The sequence below is a fragment of the Zeugodacus cucurbitae genome, unplaced genomic scaffold (assembly GCF_028554725.1).
Source record: "Zeugodacus cucurbitae isolate PBARC_wt_2022May unplaced genomic scaffold, idZeuCucr1.2 ctg00000237.1, whole genome shotgun sequence".
Lineage (NCBI taxonomy): Eukaryota > Metazoa > Arthropoda > Insecta > Diptera > Tephritidae > Zeugodacus > Zeugodacus cucurbitae.
In genome coordinates, this window is record NW_026530866.1 from 7501 (window position 1) to 15000 (window position 7500).

General features: G+C 28.7%; 3 non-coding genes across 3 annotated transcripts in view; all 3 read right to left on the reverse strand.

The window, feature by feature from the left end:
• LOC128924056 (large subunit ribosomal RNA) overlaps positions 1-307 on the reverse strand; it is a 3983-nt gene extending 3676 nt beyond the window's left edge. Inside the window, exon 1 of the ribosomal RNA XR_008472753.1 lies at positions 1-307. This exon is cut by the window's left edge and continues 3676 nt beyond it. This is a non-coding gene — a ribosomal RNA (large subunit ribosomal RNA).
• A 453-nt stretch (positions 308-760) lies between these two features.
• Positions 761-939, reverse strand: LOC128924055 (5.8S ribosomal RNA). Its single transcript, XR_008472752.1, has one exon. It is a non-coding gene; the product is annotated as a 5.8S ribosomal RNA (ribosomal RNA).
• A 509-nt stretch (positions 940-1448) lies between these two features.
• LOC128924059 (small subunit ribosomal RNA) lies at positions 1449-3438 on the reverse strand. The gene has a single exon (XR_008472756.1). It is a non-coding gene; the product is annotated as a small subunit ribosomal RNA (ribosomal RNA).
• Positions 3439-7500: the final 4062 nt, after the last annotated feature.

Here is a 7500-nt window from a genome sequence, read left to right on the forward strand (position 1 = left end):
AGTGCTGCACTATCAAGCAACACGACTCTTTGGAAATATCTTTCTAGTAATCATTAACGTTATACGGGCCTGGCACCCTCTATGGGTAAATGGCCTCATTTAAGAAGGACTTAAATCGTTAATTTCTCATACTAGATATTAAGATATTCCATACACTGCATCTCACATTTGCCATATAGACAAAGTGACTTAGTGCTGAACTATTTTCTTTTCGCTCGCCGCTACTAAGAAAATCCTTGTTAGTTTCTTTTCCTCCCCTCATTAATATGCTTAAATTCAGGGGGTAGTCCCATATGAGTTGAGGTTGTATAAAAATATTTATATTTATTTTATATTTTAGCTTTTTGCTATTTTAAAGAAACATACATAATTATTTCTTAACACCAATATAATTTTCTTAATAATAAATATTCAATCTTTTCATCCCGTACTACTTACTTCATTATAACAACAATATTATTTTCTTGGTTTTTTACATTTAAGGCAATCCTAGAATAAAATAATATTTTATGCTAGACGTTCCTCTAAATGTATATATTATTTGAAATAATAATATTGAAATTTTATTGTTTTTGGGAATACTAAGATTCTTATTTATTATAAAATTTCGTTCAAATATGAGGTGTTCAAGAATATATTTTCTATATTTCTTTTTATGCTATTAATATTATGGATTGAAAAATACAATCCAGTAATATACCATGTGCTTAAATTCTTTTAATTGACTAAAAGAATAAGCAACTAATTTAGCATAGTCTTACAACCCTCAACCATATGTAGTCCAAGCAGCACTTTAAAATTAATTAAAGTACATAACAGCATGGACTGCAATATGCGTTCAAAATGTCGATGTTCATGTGTCCTGCAGTTCACACGATGACGCACAGTTAGCTGCGTTCTTCATCGACCCATGAGCCGAGTGATCCACCGCTTAGAGTGATAATTTTTTGTTTATTTTAATTTAACGTCAAGAGTTTTTAATTTATTGAAAGAATAACATTTCGTTTTCGTATATAATATATAAATTATTTTAAAACATCTTTCAATAAATTGTAATTTTCAACCCAAACATTTACAAGTTGCGCATGTCTTAGTCCAACAAAAACAGTAATTCCTTTTTTATTACATTTTATTTAATTTCTATATATTTTTAAGGAATTACACGTTAATGAGAACAAATTAACTTATCATTTATATTATTTTTATAAATAATAAGTACAACTATATATGTTTAAAGGTTTGTTGCGTTCAAATACAATGTATGCGATATAATTTTCATTATACTACAATACAAGGAGTAAAAAAAAAAAGAAAAAAAAGAAAAACATTCAAATAAATGAATGAAAAGAAAAAAAAGAAAATAATTTTTCTTTTTTATTCTTTTTTTGTTTGTTTGTTTGTTTGTTTGTTTGTTTGTTTTTTTATAATATTTACGGATAGGAACACAATAATGATCCTTCCGCAGGTTCACCTACGGAAACCTTGTTACGACTTTTACTTCCTCTAAATAATCAAGTTCGGTCAACTTTTGCGAAACAACCGTGAAACACAAGGCGTCACAGTGATCACGTCCGGAGACCTCACTAAATAATTCAATCGGTAGTAGCGACGGGCGGTGTGTACAAAGGGCAGGGACGTAATCAATGCGAGTTAATGACTCACACTTACTGGGAATTCCAAGTTCATGTGAACAGTTTCAGTTCACAATCCCAAGCATGAAAGTGGTTCAGCGGTTTACCCGGACCTCTCGGTCTAGGAAATACACGTTGATACTTTCATTGTAGCGCGCGTGCAGCCCAGGACATCTAAGGGCATCACAGACCTGTTATTGCTCAATCTCGTTACTGCTAGACGCAATTTGTCCATTTAAGAAGCTAGTGTCCTTATAATGGGACAAACCAACAGGTACGGCTCCACTTATATAAACACATTCAAACACTTGCACATTCAAGATGAACTCATGAATGAAGGCTATATAAGCTTCAACACCATAATCCTGAAAGCATCTATTTAATATATTTGAGTCTCGTTCGTTATCGGAATTAACCAGACAAATCACTCCACGAACTAAGAACGGCCCATGCACCACCACCCATAGATTCGAGAAAGAGCTATCAATCTGTCTTACACGCTTATGTTCGGACCTGGTAAGTTTTCCCGTGTTGAGTCAAATTAAGCCGCAGGCTCCACTCCTGGTGGTGCCCTTCCGTCAATTCCTTTAAGTTTCAGCTTTGCAACCATACTTCCCCGGAGCCCAAAAGCTTTGGTTTCCCGGGAAGCGACTGAGAGAGCCATAGTAGTAGCTACACCCAATTGCTAGCTGGCATCGTTTATGGTTAGAACTAGGGCGGTATCTGATCGCCTTCGAACCTCTAACTTTCGTTCTTGATTAATGAAAACATCTTTGGCAAATGCTTTCGCTTAAGTTAGTCTTACGACGGTCCAAGAATTCACCTCTCGCGTCGTAATACTAATGCCCCCAAACTGCTTCTATTAATCATTACCTCTTGATCTAAAAACCAATGAAAGTAGAACAGAGGTCTTATTTCATTATTCCATGCACAAAATATTCAGGCATTTGGAGCCTGCTTTAAGCACTCTAATTTGTTCAAAGTAATTGTACCGGCCCACAACAACACTCGATGAAGAGCACTGAAGCAGGTTTAAATAGGAGGAATATATAAAAAATACATTGTATTAATTACATATAAGAACTCCACCGGTAATACGCTTGCATACATAAGGTAATGTACATACCACAATTATAGCTGTACTACCCGTATGAAGCACAAATTCAACTACGAACGTTTTAACCGCAACAACTTTAATATACGCTATTGGAGCTGGAATTACCGCGGCTGCTGGCACCAGACTTGCCCTCCAATAGGTCCTTGTTAAAGGATTTAAAGTGTACTCATTCCAATTACAGGGCCTCGGATATGAGTCCTGTATTGTTATTTTTCGTCACTTACCTCCCCGAACTGGGAGTGGGTAATTTACGCGCCTGCTGCCTTCCTTAGATGTGGTAGCCGTTTCTCAGGCTCCCTCTCCGGAATCGAACCCTGATTCCCCGTTACCCGTTGCAACCATGGTAGTCCTAGATACTACCATCAAAAGTTGATAGGGCAGACATTTGAAAGATCTGTCGTCGGTACGAGACCATACGATCTGCAAGTTATCTAGAGTTCAACCAATATAACGATCTTACGATCGCTTGGTTTTAGCCTAATAAAAGCACACGTTCCAAAAGGTCCGTGTTTATTTTGCATGTATTAGCTCTAGAATTACCACAGTTATCCAAGTAACTGTTAACGATCTATGGAACCATAACTGATATAATGAGCCTTTTGCGGTTTCACTTTTAATTTGTTTGTACTTAGACATGCATGGCTTAATCTTTGAGACAAGCATATAACTACTGGCAGGATCAACCAGAATAATATTTTTTATTCATTTATATAATATTTTTTATACTATATAAATTTTTATAATGATATTTTCAATATTTGAAAATTAAGTACACGACATATACACAATGCAAAGGAGAACGAAATCGCGACAATAAATAATTATGAAATTTCTTCTACTATGGTCGGATTAAATAATTTACTTCATGTCATTTAAATTTCATATTATTGTATTATTTATTGCGGTCTTATTCGGACTTTGAGACTGTGTATCTTATCGTGAGAAAGAATTTTCGTTCTCTATACATATATAATATAATTATTAATGTAAGGACGATGTTTCTTCTTGTATTTGTTAAACTTTCAAATAATATCATTTTTTATACATTTTACTTTATTTCAATGCATATAGTGTATATATCTTTTTTTAAGAGTATATACGTTTTTCTTTTGATTTGAAATTAATAATTTCAATTCAATTATTTTTCATTTTATTTCATATATGATATGAAAGTATTCGAGCGTAATAATATAAATATTTAACTTTATTGAATTTTATTCTTTACCCACATATATTTTATGTGAATATAGAAGAACAAACCCCAAAAAAAGTTAAATTAAAAAAAAAACGACTACATTATGTTAGGTATAGAAGAATAATCTCAATTAATAACATTTCATTATTAACAAAATTATTTCTATTTAAACCAACTGTAGCAAACCAGGAATAAATTTTTTTGCTCTCATTTATATATTACACTTAAATACTTTTATAAATATATGAAAATAATTTTCATATAAGTACTAAGTATGCAATTTCATACAAGTATTAAAATTTTCATACAAGTACTAATGTTGAAGTTTCATACAACATATATGTTTTCTGCCACGTACACCTCACCAACCGGAAATCGTATGGAGAAAATCTTTTTAACCATATAAAAGTTTTAAATTCATATATATACAAGTAATTTATATCATTTTCTATGAGCATTATGCTTATAAGAAATATTACAACATCAAAAATAGCTTAACATTTATTTTTTTTTTTAAATTTTTTGTACTTATATGAAAATTATTTAGTTGTATGAATTCATACACTTAGTACTTATATGAAAATTAGTATCTATATGAAAATTAATTAGTATTTATATGAAATTTATTAAGTATCTATATGAAAATTATTTAGTATTTATATGAAAATTATTTACTTGTATGAATTCATAAACTTAGTATCTATATGAAAATTATTTAGTATTTATATGAAAATTTTTTACTTGTATGAATTCATAAACTTAGTATCTATATGAAAATTATTTAGTATTTATATGAAAATTTTTAACTTGTATGAATTCATTAACTTAGTATCTATATGAAAATTATTTAGTATTTATATGAAAATTTTTAACTTGTATGAATTCATTAACTTAGTATCTATATGAAAATTATTTAGTATTTATATGAAAATTATTTACTTGTATGAATTCATAAACTTAGTATCTATATGAAAATTATTTAGTATTTATATGAAAATTTTTAACTTGTATGAATTCATTAACTTAGTATCTATATGAAAATTATTTAGTATTTATATGAAAATTTTTAACTTGTATGAATTCATTAACTTAGTATCTATATGAAAATTATTTAGTATTTATATGAAAATTTTTAACTTGTATGAATTCATTAACTTAGTATCTATATGAAAATTATTTAGTATTTATATGAAAATTATTTACTTGTATGAATTCATAAACTTAGTATCTATATGAAAATTATTTAGTATTTATATGAAAATTTTTTACTTGTATGAATTCATAAACTTAGTATCTATATGAAAATTATTTAGTATTTATATGAAAATTTTTAACTTGTATGAATTCATAAACTTAGTATCTATATGAAAATTATTTAGTATTTATATGAAAATTTTTTACTTGTATGAATTCATAAACTTAGTATCTATATGAAAATTATTTAGTATTTATATGAACATTTTTTACTTGTATGAATTCATAAACTTAGTATCTATATGAAAATTATTTAGTATTTATATGAAAATTTTTAACTTGTATGAATTCATTAACTTAGTATCTATATGAAAATTATTTAGTATTTATATGAAAATTTTTTACTTGTATGAATTCATAAACTTAGTATCTATATGAAAATTATTTAGTATTTATATGAAAATTTTTAACTTGTATGAATTCATTAACTTAGTATCTATATGAAAATTAATTAGTATTTATATGAAATTTATTAAGTATCTATATGAAAATTATTTAGTATTTATATGAAAATTATTTACTTGTATGAATTCATAAACTTAGTATCTATATGAAAATTATTTAGTATTTATATGAAAATTTTTTACTTGTATGAATTCATAAACTTAGTATCTATATGAAAATTATTTAGTATTTATATGAAAATTTTTAACTTGTATGAATTCATTAACTTAGTATCTATATGAAAATTATTTAGTATTTATATGAAAATTTTTAACTTGTATGAATTCATTAACTTAGTATCTATATGAAAATTATTTAGTATTTATATGAAAATTATTTACTTGTATGAATTCATAAACTTAGTATCTATATGAAAATTATTTAGTATTTATATGAAATTTTTTTACTTGTATGAACGTGGTTTCGGCGTTTTGGCTCTTTATATGGGGTTTCGGCTCTTCGCAAATAGGGACAGTAGGAATCTCCTGAATTCCTTTTTGCGCGTCACTAATAAGATGACGATGCATTTGGCTACGTAAATAAAATCATTTTTATGCCCGCCGTTTAACCAAACTTAGTTTTTTTTATATGCAAATATACGTGGTTTCGGCGTTTTGGCTCTTTATATGTGGTTTCGGCTCTTCGCAAATAGGGACAGTAGGAATCTCCTGAATTCCTTTTTGCGCGTCACTAATAAGATGACGATGCATTTGGCTACGTAAATAAAATCATTTTTATGCCCGCCGTTTAACCAAATTTAGTTTTTTTTATATGCAAATATACGTTTTTTCGGCCTTTTGGCTCTTTATATGTGGTTTCGGCTCTTCGCAAATAGGGACAGTAGGAATCTCCTGAATTCCTTTTTGCGCGTCACTAATAAGATGACGATGCATTTGGCTACGTAAATAAAATCATTTTTATGCCCGCCGTTTAACCAAATTTAGTTTTTTTTATATGCAAATATACGTTTTTTCGGCGTTTTGGCTCTTTATATGTGGTTTCGGCTCTTCGCAAATAGGGACAGTAGGAATCTCCTGAATTCCTTTTTGCGCGTCACTAATAAGATGACGATGCATTTGGCTACGTAAATAAAATCATTTTTATGCCCGCCGTTTAACCAAATTTAGTTTTTTTTATATGCAAATATACGTTTTTTCGGCCTTTTGGCTCTTTATATGTGGTTTCGGCTCTTCGCAAATAGGGACAGTAGGAATCTCCTGAATTCCTTTTTGCGCGTCACTAATAAGATGACGATGCATTTGGCTACGTAAATAAAATCATTTTTATGCCCGCCGTTTAACCAAACTTAGTTTTTATATTATACAATATACCATTATATTAATTTTTGTATATTTCAATTGCTTTTCAGTATATTGTAAAAGTCGTTTGATAACTTTGCGTTCAAAGCTGTATCTTTATGTTAAGGTTCTCTCTAACAACTATTCAATATACCATTATATATTCATTTTTGTATATTTCAATTGTTTTTCAGTATATTGTAATAGTCGTTTGATAACAATCTATATAACACTACCTTATGTTCTCAATGAATATTGAGAAATAAAGTACTTTGCGTTCAAAAATCTGTATCTTTATGTTATAAGATTCTCTCTAACAACTATACAATATATTAATTTTTGTATATTTCACAATTGTTTTTCAGTATATTGTAATAGTCGTTTGATAACAATCTATATAACACTACCTTATGTTCTCAATGAATATTGAGAAATAAAGTACTTTGCGTTCAAAAATCTGTATCTTTATGTTATAAGATTCTCTCTAACAACTATACAATATATTAATTTTTGTATATTTCACAATTGTTTTTCAGTATATTGTAATAGTCGTTTGATAAC